The sequence below is a fragment of the Bubalus kerabau genome, chromosome 6, assembly GCF_029407905.1.
Source record: "Bubalus kerabau isolate K-KA32 ecotype Philippines breed swamp buffalo chromosome 6, PCC_UOA_SB_1v2, whole genome shotgun sequence".
Lineage (NCBI taxonomy): Eukaryota > Metazoa > Chordata > Mammalia > Artiodactyla > Bovidae > Bubalus > Bubalus kerabau.
The window spans coordinates 78,070,743-78,095,300 of NC_073629.1; the positions used below are offsets into that span (position 1 = coordinate 78,070,743).

General features: G+C 42.6%; 1 protein-coding gene and 1 long non-coding RNA gene across 2 annotated transcripts in view; both read right to left on the minus strand.

Annotated features, from left to right (window-relative positions):
* GADD45A (growth arrest and DNA damage inducible alpha) overlaps positions 1-24,558 on the minus strand; it is a 157,312-nt gene that overhangs the window by 34,449 nt on the left and 98,305 nt on the right. The window lies entirely within an intron of this gene.
* On the minus strand, positions 20,903-21,482 carry LOC129655298 (uncharacterized). The gene is made up of 2 exons (XR_008715876.1): positions 21,344-21,482; positions 20,903-21,237 (listed from the first exon to the last, which is right to left on the minus strand). It is a non-coding gene; the product is annotated as an uncharacterized LOC129655298 (long non-coding RNA).

Below are 24,558 nucleotides of genomic sequence, written 5' to 3' on the forward strand. Positions count from 1 at the left end.
AATACTATTCAGCATAAGGAATAAATAATTTATATATATATATATATATAACAATGTGGATGAATCTCAAAAAAATTATGCTAACTGCCAAACAAAAAACAACCATATTGTATGATTCCCTTTATAAAAAAATCTAGAAAGAGCAAGACTGTATAACAGAAATCAGTGGTTGTTAGAGGATGAGGGTGGGGGTAGAGATTGACTGCAGAGGGAAAAGAGAACTTTGGGGGGTTAAAGAAGTATGCCAGATTATGATTATGGTGATGGGTACATGCTGGTATATATTAAGCAAAATGCACTGAATTGTACTCTTAAATTATGTGAATTTCATTGCACAAATTATTTTATAATATACCTGACAAAGAAAAAACCAAGGGAATGAAAAAAAACAAAATTCAGATAGTGGTTGCCTTTGGAAGGGATGCAGGGAGACAGAATATGAGAGCTGTATATAAGAATGTTGAATGTTGGTGATTTTTTAATAGTTTCTCTGTATACTAAGTTTTAATTAAAAACAATAGATGTATGAGTGAATAGGGGACATGAAGTGTAGACACATGCAGACCACTTTAGAGAAATGAAGCAGTGGCTACAGAAGAATGTGATGTCAGAGTTTTTTTTTGTTGTTTGTTTGTTTTTAAATATAGGAAACACTAGAGCATGCTTTTACACGAGTGAGAATGACTCATTAGAAACGGAGAGAACAATGATGAAAAATGGGAACAGAGAAGGAACAAAGTCCTTGGGAGGGCAAGAGAGAATGGCTGCTGGAGCCAAGTGGAAGGACTGGACCTTGGTCATAGGAAGGTCTCTTCCTCCATGGTAACAAGAGGGAAGAAGATGGGTACAGATTCAGTTAGGCTTAGGAACTTACTGATTGGAAGATGAAGCAATTTCCTTCTGAAAATTTCTCTTTTCTCAATGAAGTATGATTAAGACTACCAGCAGAAGCGGGGAGGAGTAGGATTTTGGAGGAGAGTGTTTGAAATGGGCATCTGGAGAGTGTAGTGAGGATCCCATCATGAAATACAGTGCCTGGTATATACACATCTTCCTTCTACATCATGTACCCACTTCAGCCACACTCTGCCTCCATGGGCTGAGGGTTATTTATGCCCATGACTGTGGTCTGGTGGGGAGAAGTGCTCAGTAATGAGTAAGAGTCAGCAGAGGAGGCAGCTGTCTTCCTGGCAGTCTCCTTGTCCTGGATTTGCAGTCAAAAACATTGCTAGAGATCTGTTTACAGCATTTTGCAATCCATGGAGGGTGAGGAGGGCCTCTTCTGAACATTTTGCTTCCTAATCTAATGTTTCCAACTAGGCCCCTGCTAAAGAGAATGTTTTCTTGGGTAGTTTTTTATTTGAGGCATTTATATGTGGTGCTTTTGATGTGTACTAAATCAATCAGATGATTTCTCCTTCAGTTATATTCCCACTCTTCATATTATACTGTAATATAGTCTATACATGTGTGCAAGTATACATTATGTGATATACTATAACACTCTCTCCTGCTTAGTATATAACTTGCACTTTGTCTTTCTGCCTGTCTGACATTGTACACGTTCAATAAATGGAGAATGAAATAAATAAGTCCATGACTTAGTGACTAAACAACAATTTGGAGTTGAATTTGAAGTGTATATAAACCAACTAAATTTATGATTTTGGGACCTGCTGCATGAAATTATCTTGTTAATTAAATACCACGTTTAAAGGGCAGGCGGTTGTTTTCTCATCTGTAAAATGAAGACCACAGCAGCATCTATTTCTCAGGGTCACTATGGGAATTGTGCTATAACAATGCTAAGTAGAGGGACTTCCCTAGTAGTCCAGTGGTTAAGAATCTGCCTTCTAATGCAAGGGACACAGGTTCGACCCCTGATGGGGAAACTAAGATCCCACCTGCTTCAGGGTAGCCTGTGCGCTACAACAAAAGATCCCGTGTGCTGCAACTAAGACCCAACACAGCCGAAAGTAAAATAAAGGTTAAAAAAACAAACAAAAACAAACCACAAAATAAGAACAATACTAAGTAGACTGTCTGTAGTATTGCACTTGTTTCTTCATAGCAACTCTGTGAGGTGGGAAGATTCTTATGTTTGACTAATACTTGGTAGAATCAAGGGATGCAAACCCAGGCATCCTTTAACTACAGGCTAATAACAGTAATGGTAGTAGCAGAAAGAACAGTGCTACTTGTAGGGAATAGCAGAAATAAGAATAAAGGGAGATCACTCAGAGAGGAGTAGGCACAAAAGACTTTTTGGTAGAGGGATTTGAGACTGTTTTTTTTTTTTTCTTTAATTAATTTATTTATTTTAATTGGAGGCTAATTACTTTATAATATTGTAGTGGTTTTTGCCATACATTGACATGAATCAGCCATGGGTGAGACTGGCTTTTAAACATGGCAAGATTTCTACAGGCAGTGAGAGATAAAGTCTTCCCAAAGCAGAGGGCAACTGCCAGCAAAAGCTTAGAGTCTGGATAGGAGCTGGCTTCCTGTGGAGCTAGGCCCTTCGATGCCTATAAAGGGTCTGCCTCATAGGGAAATAGTGTAAAGTGAGGCCAGAAGAGATGGCTAGTGTCTAACATGGTGAGAACTAAATATTAGAACAAGATATTTGCTGGTAGGTTTCTGTGAGCAAAGGGAGTCTTTCATTTGGTGTGCAGGACTTCCCTGGTGGTCCAGGGATTAAGAATTACCTGCCAATACAGGAGACACGGGTTTGATCCTTGGTTCTGGAAGATTCCACATGCCTCAGGGCAACTAAGCCTGTGCACCACCACTACTGAGCCCGTGCTCTACAAGAGACGTCACCGCGGTGAGAAGCCTGAATCCCGCCACGAAGAGTAGTCCTCTCTTGCTGCAATGAGGGAAAACCCACACATAGCAACAAAGACCCAGTGCAGCCAAAAATAAATAAACAATCTGATGTGCAAGCCTGGAACTGCAGATACAGGCTAGGGGAGAAATAAAGACTTGGGATTTGTGGGCCCAAGGCTGGTAAAAATACAGCTTACATTTGGACAGCGCTTGAGAGTTTGAGATTAGTGCTTTCACACCCAAGGTTTTTGCTGATGCTCAAAATAACCTTGTCCTTGGAGTGGCCAGGTAATTCCCATTACATGAGTTACCACCTGTGAAATGCCTACTTTAAAGTGGGTGCTTAATTAAGGTCCCTTTCTTTTTATAGACAAGAAAATGAGGGTCAAGTAGCTTGCTCAAGTTCATGGAGCCAGTAGTGTCGGAGCTAGGGCTAGAACACAACTCCTTTCTCCTAGCTTATTCAGCTTTCCACACTTTATGATGTCAGCCCAGTTATCAGTTCTGTATAATTCATCCAGCAAACAATTGAGCACCTATTGTATGTCTCATAAAGTTATAGGGATGCAAGCTATAGGGATGCAAAGACAAATATGTGTCATGCTCACACACCATTGGAGAGAACAGACTTAATTTTTTTTAAGCAATTTGACAAGTGCTGAGATGGCAGTGGGTGCACAAGTCTTAGTTTTCACTCCAGGAGATGGTGAAGGACAGGGAAGCCTGGTGTGCTGCAGTCTACGGGGTTGCAAAGGTTGGACACGACTTAGTGACTGAACAAACGAAGTACAAGTTTTATGGAAGGGGTGCATGTGGGAGAATGGCTTCACAGAGAAGGCTAAGTTTGCACTGAGCCACACGCAAAGTACTCTCTCACAGAATGTCTGAGTCCCGTACTGAACCCTTGTAGGGTGTCAAGTGCTAGTGGGCACGCTGGAACCAGGGAGCCTCCACGGGGGAGGAATCATGCAAGCAAGGGACAGAGCGAGTAGAAGATGTAGCAGCCAGGAGAGTGCATTTCTGGCCTCCCTCCATGAGCACAGGATGTGAAGAGAGCACAGATGAGAGCCCCCAGCTGCCCTGTTCCCAGGGTGCACATGTGGAAGTGAAACTCCCTGGGCTGCTCCCTGCCAGTGTCAGAGTTTGCTCAAAGGTACGAGAGCCAGGTTATTCCTGCTCAACAAGTACTCTGACAAGTATTCTTTGCTCCAGAGCTCAGCAGCCTGACCAGTACTTTCTCCAAGCTGCACAGCAAGCAGCCTGGTCTCTTCCCACACAGTTTTCCTTCCATGCCCTCTTCAATCACAGACATCAGATCTGCATCATGGTACATGGCTTGCCCCACCTGCTCCTGCTCCTTCTCCCTGGATTGACACACAGAGTTAGACAGGGAGAGACACCAGGGACAAAACACTTGGGAGGGACTTCCTTGGCAGTCTAGTGGTTAAGTCTCCACAATTCCAGTGCAGGGGATGTGGGTTTGATCCCTGGCTTCCCTAGTAGCTCAGCTGGTAAAGAATCTGCCTACAGTGCAGGAGACCCTGGTTCGATTCCTGGGTTGGGAAGATCCACTGGAGAAGGGATAGGCTACCCACTCCGGTATTCTTGGGCTTCCCTAGTGGCTCATCTGATAAAGAATCTGCCTGCAATTCGGGAGACCTGGGTTCGATCCCTGGGTTGGGAAATCCCCTGGAGGAAGGCATGGCTCCCCATTCCAATATTCTGGCCTGGAGAATTCCATGGTCTATTCCATGGGGTTGCAAAGAGTCGGACACGACTGAGCGACTTTCACTTTGGGGAAGTAAAATCCCACATGCCATGCCCCTTAGAGAATGAAGGAAAGAAATTGGGGGAAGACAGAGTAAGGAAGAAAGAAAGGAAGGAGGACAAGAAAATGCTTGGGAAAACCTTTTGTCTTTTGAGTGTGGAGAGGAAGAGAATGAAGAAGACTGTGAAAATGAGAGGAAATCCAGCAGAAATCCCTGTGACCAAGGCTCCAAAGGCAGATGTCAGGAGGATGGTCCCCAGTTGTATCCTGAAGAGAAAATAAGGCAGTGAGAAGACTCACAGCTGGATGCCAGGCACAACAGTCCAGAATATTGTTGTCTGAACAAATGAACAGACATGGAGGACTATCAGGGTATTTAAAGCCAGCAGCTGCAGCAGAAAACCCCCCAATTCTCCCCAAAAAGGTTTGTTTTTCACTCACAGCAAGATGGGTGCTGTGGTTTGTCCATGTAAAGCAGGAGTTGCTGTTGATGCCAAGAAAGGTGAAGAGGGGGCTGGAGCACAGGGGTGGGGGAATTTTTTGAAGGCCTGACTTCAGAGTGGAATGGTTGGCATCACTTCTTCTTACACTCTGTTTGCCAGAACCCAGACACATGGCCCCAAAGCTAACAGGAAGTGGAGGAAGAGAAAACACCTGTTCCTGAGTGCCTGGGCAACCCATAGCATCATCTCTACCACAGGGAACATGCCAGTGGTTGTCAGTTAGGAACTCATTATAAACCCGCAAAAACATGAGTGCCTACATGGGAATGAGAGGAGAAGTGGGGGCATTTAAACCTGCCCAGCGTTTTTGTAGAGTGAGCAGACAGTTCAGTTGCAGAGAGGGAGGAAAAGGGGGGATAGGGTGAAAGGAAGTGGAGGTCACTCAGCACGGCCTCTCAGAATCCTTCTGTGCTGCTCACTTCCACCCTCTGACCCCAGGCTGAGAGCTGCCCTCTCATCTCCCACACATGCTTTGGGTGTGCCCATCCTGCGCTAATTTACTTCTCTGGCCGAGAGTTCTGTAAGGAGGGGTGGTGTGTACATGTCTAGAGCCCCAGCACCTAGCACAGAATCTGGCACAGAGTCATTGTCTGCTGGATGGGTGAAAAGCATTCTTCACCTGGAGATCCTGACGTAGGAGATCTGGGCTAGAGAAAGGTCATCCTTCCTTTTATCCATTAAAAAAATATTATCATGAAATATACATAGCATAAAAACTTACCATCTTAACCATTTTTAAGTGTACAGCCCTGTTGGCTGTGCAGACTTCACCACCATCCCTCTCCAGAACTCCTTTTGTAATGCGAAACCAAAACTCAACACACAGTGACCAGTAACTCTCCATTTCCCCTCCCCCAGCCCCAGGCAACCACCCTTCTACTTTTTGTCTTTACCAGCTTGACTCTTCTAAGTACCTCTTTTAAGCAGATTCATGCACAGTATTTGTCCTTCTGTAACTGGCTTATTTCACTCAGCGTGGTATCTTCAAAGTCCATCCATGTTATTCAGTTTGTGTTAGAATTTCCTGCCTTTCTAAGGCTGAGTAATATTCCATTGTGCATAATGCACATTTTGTTTGTCCACTCAACCTTAGAGGAACTCTTAGGTTGCTTCGACCTTTACTATTGTGAATAATGCTATTATGAACGTGGGTGTGCAAATACCTCTTCAAGACCCTGTTTTCAAATATTTGGGGTGTATCTATACTTCTTTTAAGGTGGTTTCAGTGATCTGAAATACAGCTAGGGTGGAAAACCTCTCTTCCCTGCAAAAGAGAAGAAGAGGGTTAAAAAGAATGATGAGAAATGTAGGTGTTTGGGGAAATGAATGACCATGCAAGGGGCAGGAGGAGACAGGCATGGATGGGATTCTGGCTACAGTGGAGGAGTTTATGTGGCCGGAAACCAACGGAAGACAAGGAGGAAAGTCACTAGGACTCTAGAAAGAAGAGGATGTCAAATGACCTAATTCCTTAAGTAGAGGTGATGTCATTTGCTGAGCAGAGCAGAAGTAGGGATGAAAGTGAAGTTGGAGCTTGAGGAAAGAAAGGATTCACAGCAGTTGTGCAGGAAATGCAACTGGGAGATGATGGAGGAAGATGAACTAAGGCCAGAGACAAAGAAGGGACCCAATGACGTGTGTGTTGGGGGACAGGGGGAAGCAAGTATTAGGAATTCCTTTTTTTAAAGTCAAGTTCATCTGAGGGCAGGGAGTGAAGAAAACTTCTGGCAAGTATGCTCAGAAACAGACGAGAAATCATCAGAAGGGTGGCAGGGTGTCTGCAAGGCAGACGGAAATGTGGCAGGCCAGGTCACGTGGTGGGCTCGGGGATCCAGGGCAAGGTGGAGAAAATGGATCATGGAAACCATCCAGGTTTGGAAACCGGCCAGAGGATGTGGCAGAAGGTCAAGGGAGGCTACATGCCAAAGAAGTGCTGAGCACTGCATACCTAAACAGACCCAGGCTCTCACAGAGGCTTCCTGGTACGAATAAGGAGGGTCACTGTCACATATATCGACAATGTGATGTTATCTTATCCCATCAGATCAACTGCGATGTCCCCCAGAGCCTGCCTTTTGAGGACAGCCCTCTCTGCCTCTAAACTGACTGTCTCCCTAATCAGTGAAAACTTGTCGCATAGGTCAAGGTCCTCCTGGCTGTATTCAAGAACCAGAGTTCTCCCCTTGTGCCTGCCTCATTGCTCCGTCACTGCAGCCAATAGCCCGATCCAAGGCCACCAGCCACAGATATCTAAGACCTCAGGGAGTCCCCTAGTGAGTCAAGGCAGTGACTTTGCACTTCTAGAAGCCCTTGCCCCTCCTGCTTTACTGTGGCAGCTGTGGGCCGCAGTGACAATGTCCCCAGTGATCTCATTTTGAGCTCATCTTTATAAAAAGAAAAAAAAAAAAGAAAATCAGAAGTTTTCTAAGCAATTGTACTGGAAAATCCATTCCCATCCTCCTCCCTTCCTCCCCCGCCCTTCCTCTGAGAGGACCCGATTTCTCATTCTGATCTGGAACTTTCTTTGTCTGGTATCTTATGCCAAATAGAAGCTTTGTACATATTTCCCTCCAATGCCCCCATTTGCCCTGAAGTCTTTGTTGGCCTTGTTCCATCTCTTTCCCTGCTCTGTGGGTCTCAGCTTCATCCCTGGATAATTGCTCAGGCTCCCCACTGCCTGCTCTGAGAAATCTGTCAGTTGCCGCCTGCTGCTTGCTGTCTGTTATCCTTTACTTGCTCCACTGGGCTTCTGGCCGCCCTCTGGACATTGCTGCTGTTTTAGGACAAGATACAGATCTGTTTGCTTTTCTAAGCAGTCTCTTGCATGAGCATTTTGCTGTCCACATTTTATAGCCTTTCTCCCTTTTTTTTCCCCACTCCTTTCCTACTTCCTGTTGAGCGCAGGCATACAAGAGTTTCTCCAGACAGCAGGTAGCTTCGGGAAACTACTGTCCTGCTGAAGTCCTTGGACCTGTCCAAAGTGACAGTGTCCTTCAACTGGAAATGCGCAGGCATCCTGGCAAGTGGCCTGCTGACTCTGGGACAACCCAATCATCAGAGGGTATGGAGGGAATAAGCATTGTTTAATAAACAGAATATCCAGACAAAGTTACTTATAAAGACATGGGGCTGGGAAAGGAACAAGATGAAGAGGAATTGTCCGCTTGTTCTTCTGTGAGCACCATGTGGCTTTGACTGATATGGAAAGTGAGGCCCCTCCAGGCTTTCTTTGAAATGCCCAGGACACTCCTTGCTCCATTTCCAACTTGTTTCTACTTCTCTCCAGAGCTATTGAACTTTGACCTTTCTGTTTGCCTCTAGAAACTCCTGTAGGCCCTTGGCTTCCTGTGTTTGTACCTTCAGCACTCCCTGGGGATTCAGACTGTTTCAATTCTTGTTTCTTCAGCCAGAACACCCCATACTAATTTTGGTCCCATTTTGATCTAATGCCAGGTGTTACAGTCAGGCTTTTCCTCTCTGTCCAGGCCTTTAGAGGCTGTCAGGTTTGGGAGGTGGATGGGGTAGTAGGGCATAGTTCACAAGGAATACCTGAAGGATCCTTGTCCCTGGGTGGCAGAAATGTGAGAAGAAAGAGTTTCAAGAAAGGAGTGGAGAAAGACTTATAAGTTCTTTGCATTATAAATGAAAGAAATATAGGGGAAAATATTAGAGCATGACTCAAATGGTTAATCATGAATACAAAATTGGCTAAGTTCAGAAGAAATAGGGATAAATATTATGTAGAATATTTGAGTTAAATGTAAGAATCCATGTAAGAATCAGTTCTGTGTAAAATGTAATAATAATTACATCCATTCACAACTGGCTTATACTATTTAAGGTAATTATTGTACCACTTCATGATCAAAAAAGTGAAAATATATGGCCTTGCTCTTTCATTCTTTCACTGGCCTATTTTACAGATTTTTTTTTTGAACACCAGCCAAGTGCCTGCCTGGAGCTAGATGCTGTGAGAGATACAAAGAAGTCTAACACATACTGCATGTCCTTAAGATAGCTAGACACATATAAAGTTAAGATAAAGACACAAAAGCTGCTGTAAGAGAATATAATTATCAGTTGAAGAAGTACTGTGAGTCCCCATGACGAAGCATCCCTGGGGGCTGGAGTGAATCATAAAGGTTTCTAGAGAAGGTGAGTCTCAAGGGACCTTTATGAATAGGTAAAATTGTAAAGGGAACGATGAATCTTTATGCTTAGTGATGATTTACTGAGATCTTATGATATATGACAAACTATAGAAGAGATGTCTCATGTTAAAGTCAACAAAGGACATCCTAACTGTCTTCCAAGATCTAGAATAAGAGAACAGTGACAAACACCTGCTATCTGGTTGTTGGGATGATTGGTCAAGCATGGGTTTCAGATTCTGTATGGTATCTTTACCATGGAACACACCTGGAACATATACTCTGTGACCTGGGGAATAAGAATACATGTTTAGAATGCATTCAGCTTCCCATAACAGGATGCTTGATTAACAGTGGCTTCAACAATAAAGATGTTTAATTATCACACAAAACAAGAAGTCCACAGTTGGTTTAGCTGCCCACATATATCCTGAGTGGCCCAAGTTTTATGTGTTTGTTTCGCTCTGCCATTGTCAGTGAAATTGTTTTGCATGTCATTCAGCTATTTTCTCTATGGCCACATAATAGCAGCTATGACTCCCACAGAATGTCATTCCAGGCATGAAGAGAGGGGCAAGGAGGACTTCCCTGGCAGTCCAGTGGCTAAGACACTGCGCTTCCATTGCAGAGTGGGCAGAGGACAGGGGCAGGATGGTTTACAGTCCTTGGTTGGGGAATTAACATCCTACATGCTGCATGGAGTGGCCAAAAAATAGAAGGAAAAAAAAAAAGGCGGGTGGCAAAGGCCAAGGATGTTATCCTCCTGAAGTTCTGTCTTTCCATCTAAGAAAGAAGTCTTTGATTGAAGCTCTTCAGCAGATTTTCCCTGAAATCTCCTTGCCCAGGACTGAACCATATGCCTACCTCTATAGCTAATCACTGGGAAAGATTTAAGCCACTCATGATTCATTCTCTTGTTCTGGGGTAGACGCCCAGCTTCCATGAGATCAAGGGAGCTCTACTCACTTTCTGAATAAAACCAGAGTTCTCTTTGGCAGAGATGGGAATGGAAATGATGTATAAATACAGTAATTCAGCAGCATTAAGGGTCTCTGCCCATGTCTCTGCTCCAGTGGCTATGGCCAGCCCTTGACCTTGGCCTTCGTTAGCAGGCTCTGAATTTTTTCCCATTTCTTGGAAATTATTGTTCCTGCATAATAGATCTGACTTATACAAGAAGGCTGATATCTCAAAACTCAAATCAACAAAACTTTATTCAGAGAAAACCTTTTGGCTATACCCTACAAAACTGATGAATAAATGTACTTTGATATGCTTTAAGTTTGAGAAAAGCTAAAGTTAGTTATCACTTTCACAGCTCCTTCCTTCACTAGACTGCTTACAAAGCAACCAACCAATCTCTAGACTCAACTGCTTTAGATAACAGGGCTTCTCATATTGTAATGTTAGCTTTTTTTTGCCTGAGTTCTCTACTAAACTAAAATCTAGAGGAACTCTAGAATTGTGTGGTCCAATACAGTAGCCACTAGCCACACATTTGAAATACGGCTAATTTGAAATGAGATGGAGGAATTAATGTTTAACTGTATTTAGACTTTACCTAATTTAACCTTAAAACTTGATTCAGTTACTGGAAAACTTTTAAGTATGCATGGAGCAATTCAGATATGTGAATCTACTTTTCCAACTGCAAATTTTATGAAAACTAGATATAGATTGACTTCAAATGAGACTTTATTTTCTTGGGCTCTAAAATCACTGCAGATGGTGACTGCAGCCATGAAATTAAATGACACTTGCTCCTTGGAAGAAAACCTATAACCAACCTAGACAGTGTGTTAAAAAGCAAAGACATTAACAACAAAGGTCTGTGTAGTCAAAGCTATGGTTTTTCCAGTAGTCATGTACAGATGAGAGAGCTGGACCATAAAGAAGGTTGAGCACTGAAGAATTGATGCTTTCGAATTGTGGTGCTGGAGAAGACATGTGAGAGTCCGTTGGACAGCAAGGAGATCAAACCAGTCAATCCTAAAGGAAATCAACCTTGAATATTCATTGGAAGGACTGATGCTAAAGCTAAAGCTTTAATACGTTGGCCACCTTATGTTAACAGTCGACTCTTTGGAAAAGACCCTCATCTGGGAAAGACTGAAGGCCAAAGGAAAAGAGGGTGGCAGGAGATGAGATGGTTAGATAGCATCATGAACTCAATGCGCATGAATCTGAGCAAATTCTGGGAGATAGTGAAGGACCGGGAAGCCTGGTACGCTGCAGTCCATGGTGTCACAAAGACTCAAACATGACTGAGCAATGGAGCAACAACAACAAAATGAGGATTTAGCATCTGAATTGAGATGTACCCTAATATAAAACATACACCAGATTTTGAAGACTTAATATGGAAAAAAGGATGAAAAGCTATTATAAATAACTTTTTCTATTGATTGCACAGTGAAATAGTAATGTTGGATTGGCCAAAAAGGTCATTCAAGTTTTTCCAGAACATCTTACAAAAAAACTTGAATGAACTTTTTGGCCAACCCAATATTTTTAACATGAGCTAAGAAAAATATGTTAAATTAATGTCACTTGTTTCTTTTTAGTTTTCTAGTCACAGCTAGAAAATTTTAAATCCTATGTGTGACTTCCTTTAGATTTCCCTTTGATGGTGCTCATTCAAAAGTTAGCTAGGTGCATGAGTTCAGAGACTTGACCAAGGTCACTCAGAACAACTTGAAATGGAGTATCCAGTTCCCTGGATTCCCATTCCTTCTTTCTTTCCACTACTCACCATCACCTCCTTTATCCCACTCTGTGCTTGCTCCTCACATTCTCCTGTCCACCTCAGGACAGAGACTTTCCTCCTGGGAGTGAGCTCTGCAAACTCAGAGGACAGGGAGGAATATCTGTGTTGAGGCTCTGTAAAGGCAGTAGCTTGTGGGAAACAGAGCCCTCTCTAATAGAGAGAAATCAGTGATGTCGTACACCAAATCTCGGAGGACCCTTTTGTTTTATATTTTGCTGTTCCTGTATCTCTTTTCTGAGATCTCCAGTCATCTCAATGAACATTCTCATTCTGAAAGTTCTTTCAGTAAAAGGGTGGTTTTACACTTCTGGGCAGATTTCTTGCTATCCCCAGGGCTCTGGTGACACAAAACAGACAGGAGTAACGCAGGCTGTGTGCACACAACTGGAGGCTGACCAAGAAGCTGTGGCCACCCACGCGGCTTGCCAGAGCAGCTCAGCACTCCCGTGGCCTGGGGAGCAGGGTTTCGTCAGACTCTCTGCCAGATGATTTGTTCGAACTCCACTGAGTCCATTCTCCCAGATGGCAATCATCACATAACGGCACTTTTCCCGTGAAACATGCACAAAGCCAGCTGGGCCTGTGAATTGTACACCGAAGCGAAAGCGCTGTAATTTTGCGTTTTCAACTTTACATCCGCATGTTGATGCTGGAAATATCTTTATCTATGAAAGATTTCATTCAATAGACATACATTCAACAAATACTTTTTGGATACTTGCTATGTACTAGGCAATGTCAGTTGCCGAGATAAACTAATACATACAGATTTACTGGTATACTATACATAAATTACTGAACTGTATGGATTTATTGAACTATACATAAATTACTTATTTAGCTGAATTATAAATAAATTGGTGCAAATTTATGTGAACTATCTGAGGCAAAAAGAGGCATAGATAATTTTTTAAGTGCATAATCCACAGATGCATCTTCATATAAAATAGTATACTTGCCATCTTGGTTCAAAATCAAAATCTCTCTGAATAACTTTGTCTCTGACAGTGGCATTAATGTACTTCTAGGAATCTATTCTAATGAAATAATCAGCTATATGGTCAAGATTTATATGCATGGGTGGATATTGCACTGTCATTTAAAGGAGAAAAAATGCAAACCCTCTAAAAGTTGAATAAGAGAGGTGTGGTAAAATTTGAGACTATCCATATCATAGCAAGTCATTACAGACCAAGTTTTAAAGAACATTTCATGATATGAGAAAATGTGTCCCTTTATGCTAAGATTTGAAACTCAGGATATTAAAATATAGGTGGCAGATGTTTTTCGTTCAGAGGAATAGCTATAAATGCAGGGGAAAGAAGACTGATAGGATATATACTGAAATTAACAGTGTATCCCTGGGGGTGAGATTATGCATGGATTTTAATTTCTTCTGTATATTCTATGTTTCAAAAATTATATACATAATTGCTTACTATTTTTGTAATGGGAAAAAAATAAACTTTTAAAAGAAATTTGGGGGGGTTCCCTGGTGACTCAGTGGTAAAGAATCTGCCTGCCAATGTAGGACACACGGTTCGATCCCTGATCTGGGAAGATCCCACCTGCCCCAAAGCAACTAAGCCCGAGCACCACAACTATTGAGCCTGTGCTCTAGAGCTCAGGAGCTGCAACTGCTGAAGCCCAAGCACCCTAGAGCCCATACTCCACAACCAGAGAAGCCATTGTAATGAGAAGCCCGCACACCACAACTAGAGAATAGCCTCTACTCACCACAACTAGAGAAAAGCTTACACAGCAATGAAGACCCAGCACAGGCAAGAATAAAATAAATAAATAATATTATATTAAAAAATTTTGGTACAGTCACATTATTTTCTTCTATGGAATTAATTTTTAAAGCTAGTCTCCCTCTAACATTTCTGTTTCCTTAAATATTCATTCTGTATCTGGCATGCTTACCTTTACTAAAATTTTTGAATCAATTTGTAACATTGTCACAAATCGTGCCTATGACACATCCAATGGGCAATTAACTCCATAAATTTACTTCTTGCGATCACATGGTATACTACAACTTACCTCCCTGGGTTATTGGGGAAACTGGATGATACAAAGAATGTGAGGAACCTCATCCAGTGCTGACCCAGGATGAGCCCTCACCCTGATTCCACCCTGCTCTGCCTGGATTTATTCCCCTCACTACTCTCTGCCTTGGAGAAAGGAAATGGCAATCCACTCCAGTATGCTTGCCTGGGAAACCACATGGCATGCTGCAGTCCATGGGTTCACAAAGAGTCAGACAACGACTTAGCGACTAAATCACCACTACCACTCTCTGCCTTTGTTGTTGTTTCTTCTCTAAGTTGTGTCCAACTCTTTGTGACCCCATGGACTGCAGCACACCAGGCTTCCCTGTCCTCCACTGTCTCCCAGAGTTTGCCCAAACTCATGCCACTGAGTCAATGATGCTATCTAAACATCTCATCTTCTGCCACCCTCTTCTTCTTTGTCCTTCAATCTTCCCAGCATCAGGACCTTTTCCTATGAGTTGGCTTTTCACATCAGGTGGCCAAGTATTAAAGCTTCAGCTTTACCATCAGTCCTTCCAATGCATATTTAGGGTTGATTTCCTTTAGGATTGACCGGTTAGATCTCCTTGCTGTCCGAGGGACTTTTAAGAACCTTGTCCAACACCACAATTCGAAAGCATCAGTTCTTCAGTGCTCAGCCTTCTTTATGGTCCATCTCTCACATCCATCCATGACTACTGGAAAAACCATAGCCTTGACTATGTGGAACTTTGTTGGCAAAGTGGTATCTCTGCTTTTTAATATACTGTCTAGGTTTGTCATAGCTTTTCTTCCAAGGAGCGAACATCTTTTATTTTCATGGCTGCAGTCATTGTCTGCAGTGCATTATAGATACTTGATAAATACTTGATGAACTCACAAATATATAGAAACTCCAATACTTTGACCACCTGATGCAAAGAACTGACTCATTTGAAAAGACCCTGATGCTGGGAAAGATTGAAGGCGGGAGGAGAAGGGGTCGACAGAGGATGAGATGGTCGGATGGCATCACTGACTTGACAGACATGAGTTTGAGTAAGCTTCGGGAGTTGGTAATGGACAGAGAGCCTGGCATGCTGCAGTCCATGGGATAACTAGTGGTTACCAGTGGGGAGAGGTAAGAGGGAGGGGCAAGATAGGGATAGAGGATTAAGAGGTACTACGTGTAAAATAAGTAAGCTACAAGGATATATTGTACAGCACTGGGAATATAGGCAATATTTTATAATAACTTTAAATGGAGTATAATCTATAAAAATATTGAATCACTGGTATATACCTGAAACTAATATTGTAAATCAACTGTACTTCAAAAAATTTTACCATAAAAAAGTGTCTTTTCCAACTTCTAGAAGCTCATTTCCAGTTTTAATTTTTTTTCTTCTCCTTCTCATTCTTCTGTCAGCTCTCATGAACTGTGATTGAGTAGATCTCTGCTAATAATTTCCATATCTCTCATGATTTATAAACTTTGTTCATGTTGTTCCTTATTTTAGTGTCATTCAGCTGTTCAAACCTCAGACAATGGAGTCCAAAAGACCTGGCCTTAAGTCCTGGCCTTGCTACTTACATGACCCTGGACATGATGATAACCTCTTGTTTCACATTTTTATTGCTGTATAACAAAACACTCAAAGATTTAATGGTTTGAAACAATAACCATTTTATTATTCATTTCAATTCTGTGGGTCCACTGGGTCACTTCTTATACTCCACATGGTGTTCACTAGGATCACTCATATGGCTGCACTAATCCATGAGCTTGGATAGGGTTGAAAGGACCAAGAAGACCTCTTTCAGATTCCTGACATCTCAGTTGAGGTGGCTGGAATTGCTGGGGACTGGCTGGGCTTTTCTTTCTTCTTCAGTTCAGTTCATTTCAGTTTCTCAGTCATATTCAACTCTGCGACCCCATGGACTGCATGCCAGGTTTCCCTGTCCATTACCAACTCCCGGAGTTTACTTAAACTCATGTCCATCAAGTTGGTGATGCCATCCAACCATCTCATCCTCTGTCATCCCCTTCTCCTCCTGCCTTCAATCTTTCCCAGCATCAGGGTCTTTTCAAATGAGTCAGTTCTTCGCATCAGGTGGCCAAAGTATTGAAGTTTCAGCTTCAGCATCAGTCCTTCTAATGAATATTTAGAACTGATTTCCTTTAGGATTGACTGATTGTATCTCCTTGTAGTCCAAGGGACTCTCAAGAGTCTTCTCCAATACCACAGTTCAAAAGCATCAGTTCTTCAGTGCTCAGCTTTCTTTATAGTCCAATTCTCACATTCATACATGACTATGGGAAAAAACATAGCTTTGACTAGACAGATCTTTGTCTTTCTTCTTAGCTTCTCATAAAAACTGGTCCCCTTTTCTATGAGGCCTCTTTCTTTCCACAGCACAGTTAGGCTTATTTCCACAGCAATTGGCTTCCAAGAGAACAAAAATGCACATTACCTTCTGTCTTAGAACAAGAGCCAGCATCAGCCTAGTATCACTTCCAATCTATTCTAGCCAAGAAAATAGGCACAGGCCAGGAAAGATTCAAGGGAAGGGCAGGACTTGCCTGGTGACCAAATGGTTAAGCATTCACCTTGCAATGCAGGAGATACTGGACACAGGTTTGATTCCTGGTCAGGGAATTAAGATCCCATGTGGTGAGGAGCAACTAACCTCGAGTGCCACAGCTAGAGAGTTCTTCCGCAGGAAGGAAGGATCCCGCATGATGCAACTAGGACCTGATGCAGCCAAATAAACAAATATTTATTTTTAAAAAAAGACTCAAGGGAAGGGGAAACAAGACTGTATCACTTGGTGGATACATGTGCTTACTGGGAGGGGAGGAATTGGTGACTGTACTGGCAAACAACCCATCTTTAAGCCTTTGTTTCCCCATCTGTAAAACTGGAGATAATGATAGTTGCCATTATTATATGCAATAATATAATGCATAGTGTGATAATGCATGCAATATATACACTAATCATGACTCCAATCATTATTATTATTGCTATTTTATTCCAATCGGGGTGGAAGTTGTTCAAGCTCATTCTGAAACTTCTCTTTCTTTAATAAGACTAACACACACTAATCATCACCACAAAGAGTACAACAAACACAAAAGTTTTATTTTCCCTGGTACAAGTCAGCCCCACGCCCTGCCCCAGGAATACTCAGGGCTTTCCAGTCTCCATGCCTACTCCCCACTTCCCTTTTGAGGTGTGGCTCTTCGGGTAAAAGATCATCAATGTCTTTGGAGCCCACTTTCAAAATGCAACAACTTTCTGAAATTTGTTTTTATGAAATCAGCATTTTGCTTCTTGGAAAAACTTAATACCTTTCTCTCTTTGAATTTTGAGATTTCACTATGTACTTTCATGAGAGAAAAATAAAAAGCAGAGGGTAACACAAAATGCTCACTTCATAACTCAGATATTCAAAGAAACAAGTCATCTCCATGCTGATGTGGTGTTCCTCACCAAATTGTGTCCATTGATGAGAGGGAGGAAAGATTTGCTCAGAAGTGGATCTGCATTAAAGAGTAGTCTAGGGCTTCTCTGGTGGCTCAGTGGTAAGGAGTCTGCCTGCCAATGCAGGACACACGGGTTCCATCCCTGATGTGAGAAGATCCCTCATGTTGAAGAGCAACTAAGCCCATGGGCCACAACTATTCAGCCTGTGCTCTAGAGCCTGAGAGCTGCAACTATTGAGTCCATGTGCTACAACTACTGAAGCCCATATGCCCTAGATCCATGTTCCACAACAAAGAAACAGAGAAGCCACTGCAATGAGAAGCCCGTGTACTGCAACTAGAGAATAGTCCCTGCTTGCCACAACTAGAGAAAAGCCTGTGTAGCGGAGTTGGACACGACTGAGCGACTTCACTTTCACTTTTCACTTTCATGCATTGGAGAAGGAAATGGCAACCCACTCCAGTGTTCTTGCCTGGAGAATCCCAGGGATGGGGGAGCCTGGTGGGCTGCCGTCTATGGGGTCACACAGAGTTGGACACGACTGAAGCGACTTAGCAGCAGCAGCAATGAAAATGCAGTACAGTCAAAAATAAATAAATATTATTTTTTTAAAAAGTAGTCTAATCTGATCATTTATACAGTTCCTTTTAGATGGGTTTCATGTCTTGTAGGCACTCTTTCCCTCCTCCTGATTTTCTCCCTAAACTGATCCCACATGTCTACTGATGCTTCCTGGATATATGTAAGAGCCAAGGAAAAGAACATGCCCATAAGGGCTTTTTGATCCTGATGCCCTTTGCTGGGTCTGGAAGAAGGTACTTTTTTTTCTTTCTTCGATAAAGCTTTAATTTCTCCTCCCTCTTGGACTCAGTGCTTCAAGTGGTCTCCACTACTCAGGAACAATTTCCACTTTTGTTTTAAGAAGGTACATTTTCAACAGTTCAATTTCTTCCATGGTGATTGATTTAATGCTTTTGACATCTTGGACAAATTTTGTTTACTTATATATTCCTAGAATATCATCCATTTCATATGGGTCACATATTCATTAGTATAAGTTGTTGATAATGTTGCCTTTAAATAGTACCTTCTAGGATTTCCCTGGTGGTTCAGTGGTTCAGACTTTGAGCTTCCAAAGCAGGGGATGGGGTTTGATTCCTGGTCAGGGAATTAAGATCTCACATGCAAGATCAGCCCTGCGATTTCTTTGGAAGGAATGATGCTAAAGCTGAAACTACGGTACTTTGGCTACCTCATGTGAAGAGTTGACTCATTGGAAAAGACTCTGATGCTGGGAGGGATTGGGGGCAAGAGGAGAAGGGAACGACAGAGGATGAGATGGCTGGATGGCATCACTGACTCGATGGACGTGAGTCTGAGTGAACTCCGGGAGTTGGTGATGGACAGGGAGGCCTGGCGTGCTGCAATTCATGGGGTCGCAAGAGGTCGGACACGACTGAGCGACTGATCTGATCTGATCTGATCTGATCTGATGCCCAATGTGTGATATGACCAAAACAAACAGACAAAAACCAATAAAGGTTTCTGAAGACTTAAATACATATATATTTTTAAAAGTACCCTTTCTATGTGTATATTTCCTACCTCTTCATGGCTGATATTACCTATTAAGTATATTCTCTTCTTCATCAATTATTCTAGCCAAATAATTTTTTTACCTTAAAAGAGCAAACCTGAGGCTTTATTGATCAAATTTGATGAATTTTCTCCATTTCATTATTTTCTTCTTCTATATTACTTAATTCATTTCTTACCACTTACTTTGGCTTCATTTTTTTTTTTCTTTTTCAATCTCTTTTATGTTCTAATAAGTAAATGTAGGGCTAGCGTTTTACTCTGAAAACTGCTTTGGCCATATCCCCTTGGTTTTGTTGTGTGCTGTTTTCACTGTGGACCAGTTCCAACCAGCTTATTTCCTCTTTAAACCAAAAGATCTTTAGAAGTGTGTTTTTATATTCTAGGAGTATAGATTTTTTTTTTGCTCCCTGTTTGTTAATTTCTAAGTTTATTGCATTCTGGTCAATGAATGTGGGCTGTATAATAACAGTTTTTAAAAGTCTGTTGTTATTTCCTTTGGACAAAGAACAGAGTCAATTTTTGTGAGCTCTGCATGTGTGCTTTGAACTAAAAAAGAAAGACTTAATATTGCGTTATTTTTACCTTCAAGTATTATCATAACTTCTGAGAAAGGCAACCATTTAGTTGCACTGGATAACATTGAACTCATTTATTCAGCAGATCTTCACTGAGTATCTGCATGTTCTAGGCACCGTAGGTTTTGGGAGACAGAAAGTTGAACAGAAACAGACACAGTCCACTCTTGTGAGTTCATTGTCTAGTGGGAGAAGCAGCACAGACCTCAGAGAGTCCCTTTAGTGAAACAATGGGCCCAAGGGAAAGAAACAGTGCTTGCTTTCTGAATGCATTATCACAAAAGATCTTTTCCAAGGAAAAGTTCTCCTGAAATCTTAGCAGAGAGCTGAAAGGGGAGTGGAAACTAACTAGGAAAGGGGCTGGGGAGGGAGAGGGAGAAGATCATGTCACGTGGAATGTGATCAAGTGTATGTGGTGGGGCCCTGGGACCAGGCCAGGGTTGGCTGCAGTACCCACCAGGAAGTTCATGGTACTGAGTGAACCTGGAAAGTGTGCGTGTGTGTGTGTGTGTGTGTGTGCGTGCACACGCGCGCATGCATGTGTCAGGGGGTGCAGACCAATATTTATCTTTAAGAAAAATGAGAAGTCAGTAAAATAATTTAGATAGGCTTATGGGACCATATTTGTGGTTTTAAAAGATATTTTGTAATGTTTACTCCAGGGAGTTTTTTATTCTTGATGTTGTACATATAGAGGTCCCACTTCCCTTCTTGCCCTTTAGCAATGTTGACCTAAATATATTTAAGAAAAATAATCCCCAGGTACATTTTCTATTAGAGGTCTATAAATTACCCTATACTTTTGGAACTAAGTCTGTACTACTAGTAGATTATAATTATAATCATAACAATAACAATCATGTAATAATAGCTACCATTTTTTGAGCATTTGGTCTGTAACCTAGTTCTGTGCTAGGGCCTCTACAAGTTTCATCTCATTTGATCATCACAACAACCTTATGAGCTTTTTCTTTTTTTAAACCACATTTGCTAATCACCATGCCTGTCATCCTTCGTAAGGGAAACGCCCTATCTACCGCCTTCTTTGAATGAGGGTGACTGCAGTGGCCCTGATCTACCTGATGTGATTATCCTCACACACACACACACACACGCACACACACACACACACACACACACACGCTTCTGATTAGATCAGGGCTGAGCCATGGGCCCAACAGCAACAAATCCATTAGCCAGCCATCAGTTTTTAGGATATCATAACACAAAAGCCTTGTACAAATAGATTCTTGCTTTGAGCCACTTCAAGTTGGGATGTATAAAACAACTCAGTTAACTGCAAAACTGAAGTTGAAAACTGAAAGGCCTGTGAGGCCATCATGGGTCTGAGTAAGTTGAGGGCATAAGTAAGGCAAAGGTACAAAGAAGCACAAGCTGGAAAAACTGGTTCACAGAGGGAAGAGAAGCAGATTCAAGAAGAAGCCAATCTTGAACTTCCCTGGGGGCCCAGTGGTTAAGATTCCGTGCTTCCACTGCAGGGGGTATAGGTTTGATCCTTGGTCAGGGAAGTTTTGCATGCTGCATGGTGCAAACAAAAATAATTTTTAAAAATTTTTTAAAAAGAAGAAGCCTACTCTTGGGCAACAGCTTAGTGAATGATGGGCACTAGAGAAAAGATCCGTACATTCCTGTGCTGGCATGCAGTTCCTATCTCTGAAGCCCAGTCGTAGGGTGGTTCTTCCTCTCAGTTTTGCATGAGATACCTGCCTTGCCTGTCAGGCATCTTCAGAGGCTCATTACTAGAGTGCAGATGGAGCAATCTCTGCTCCCTGAAACACAAGAAACTCAGCATTATGAAGAAATAGGGACTCAGAAAGTTGAAATAAATGTCCCAAATTGCCACAGCACGTTAGTGGAACAGAAATTCAAACTCAAATGAGTGTAAAGCCTTCATCTTTAAGTGTAGTACCCTTAATAATACAGCAGCAGGAATTATCCACTCAAAAATATTTGCTCAGATCCTTACCTTCTTTACCTTGAAAGTAAATGTCAGGGGCACACTGCTTTCAAATTAGTAAACCAAGTGACTTGACATTATTGGCCTGTTGTTAAACATCACAGCTTAAGAATCACGTGAGAGGGTGATTACTTTTGAGTGGACCACACAAAAGCAGTGTTTTGACCTAGGCAGCAATTTGGAGAGAGAGGGTAGGATAGGGGCAGGGACAAGTCAAGAGATAGGTTTATACTTTTCCTTTCAAGAACTGATTAGAGCCTTACAGGTCCAAGACCTGATTTTCAATTCAACCAGGGAATGGCCATGGTGAACTGGATCATGCCAAAGAAACTTCTAGCAATCATTGAGACATAGACTGCTGCTAATCCAGTTTTTGGTCATGGAGGAATAGTGCTGGGCACCCAATCAACCTTAATTGTGGCCTTCTGTATGGAATGTCCTCTTCCTTGAGAAAGGGTTTCCAAAGTGAAATGTGCAGGGAATGAGTCCACATTAAATTTACTGAATGCCTAGTAAGGATGAGGCCTGTGCCCAAGGAAAGGGTAAAGGGTCAGAGTCCTAGGTCCACAAAGCCTGGAGCAAGTCCCCTTTGCTCTGACATAACAGGAAATCTCTGACATTGCAGCCGTCTGGCAAACCACCAATACTTTCTCTCCCAGACCCTTCTCACGTGTGTGCACTGACTCAACGGCCTCTCCAGATGGTCCCAGGTCCTATGCTGAGGATGGTGGAGCTCTTCCTCTTTGGTGTCCCTTCTCAGCATGCCCTTGTCCTGAGCAAAGGAATTGAAGACAATTCCTTTTCTTACTTTTGCCAAACCACCTTTTACCTAATTCCTGGTGTTTACCCTGTCGAGAAGGGGTGTGGCCAGAACCCAGAGACCAGACAGACCCATGGGGGCAAGAGAGATTAGGAAAGTTCCATGGGATGCCACAAGCCCCAGCACCATGGCCTGTGAGTGTCGACCAACAAACAGTCACAGAGTCCAATGACAAAGATCAAAGCAGAGCCTTGAAGGCAGCCTGTAGATTCCACAGACTGTCCCCCAGGTCTCTCTTCACTCTTCCTTCCTTCTCCATATATCCACCATTACTCACAGAAGGTTTTTCTTTTTTAAATTCACCTTTAAACTTAAAGAAGTAAAACTGTATCACAGTAAATGAAAAATGAAGGTCACTTGTCAAAAATAAAAGAGAAAGCCTTAAAAACAGATTTAGGGACTTCCCTGGTGGTCCAGGGAAAGACTGAGGGCAGGAGGAGAAGGGAGCAACAGAGGATGAGACGGTTGGATGGCATCACTGACTCACTGGACCCGAGTTTGAGCAAACTCCAGGAGATAGTGAAGGACAGGGAAGCCTGCTGTGCTGCAGTCCATGGGGTCGCAAAGAGTCAGATGCGACTCTCAACAACAGTAACAACTGGTGGTCCAGTGGTTAAGAATCCTTATTCCAATGCAGGAGATGCAGGTTCAATTTCTGGTCAGGTAACTAAGATTCTACAGGCCACAGGGCAGCTAAGCCTGCACACTGCAACTACTGAGCCCGTGTGCTCTGGAGCCAGCAAGCCACAAAAGAAGCCTGCGAGCTACAGTGAAGATCCAGTACAACCAAAAGAAAAAGAAAATGATTATCAAAGTAAAAATCTGTCTACTTTTTACCTAAAATTGTAGCTCACCGCCATTCGGGAGTGCCTGCCTCACCTTGGCCTGCCTTGGGCTGGGGTGTCCAGGCCTGATCCAGAGTCAGCCCTGCATGTGAGGCCTGTTTCCACCACTTGTGTTTGAGAGACTGGAGAGAAGGGACCTCAGCTAGCTGGATCTGTTTCCTTCCCCATTGACCAGGGAAAACAATAGCACCTGCTTCGGAGGGTTGTTGCAAAGATCAAATGAAATAATGCAATGAGAGCTCTTAGCACAAGGCCTGACACATATTATACATGCCATAAATACTATCTATTTTTTTCCCTATATGTCACTTGTGATTGTCAGAGCATTTATCCCAGTGTTTGTTTGGAAAACATCATTTTTATCAGTAAGACCAAAGTTCAACTTGAAATAGAAGGCATCTATGTTATAAAACAGTGAGAAAAAATATAATTACAGTGCTATTATTGCTTGAGATGAAAAACAGTAAACCAGAACCATGGTTCATATGGTGCAATTGGCCAAGATTAAATGCATCTTTATGAAGGGCATCAGGGCTGTCTCCAACAGAAGGTGCTGGCCACAGCTCCCCTGGCACAACCCCCTCACCCAAACAGCCCTTTAGCGGAACTTAACTCTGGATTCTTGGCAGCAAAGACTGGAAACGAATCAGGTCAGCCTGAGTCCAGAGTCCTGAGTCCTCAGCCCCACTTGGCACTGCTTCAACCACAGGTCTGGGTTCACAGTCATGCCTGGTCCAAGGTAGAGGCCTGGCTCTCTGCACTGAGTGCCTCTCAGCACAGGGCAGAGGGCACAGCTGCAGCCAGTCCCCGGCCTCAGCACAGCAGCTTCCAGACATTCTTCCACAGAATTTTCCCAAATGAAACTTCCCCCTTCCTGTACAGCTTGGCTCTCACTGCCTTGACCTCCTCTCACTTTCAACCACTTCCTTTCTTTCTCAACATGAGTTTCCTTCCACATGCCCTGCATTTCTTCACAGTGGCACTTCACCCACCTTCCAGGACACTAATCCACCTTTTTCCTCTCTCCTCGCATTCTCTCTTTTTCATCCTACCTTCTCCTCGCCTCCCTATATTCTTTACTTCACAAATGTTTCTGGAGCATTTACTAAGGGCTAGGTATCCTGTTAGAGATTGCTGTTGTGGTGAAATCATTATGTGATATTTTCTCTAAAAGGAAAGACCAGCACTAACAAGTAATTTCTTGAATAATTATTTTA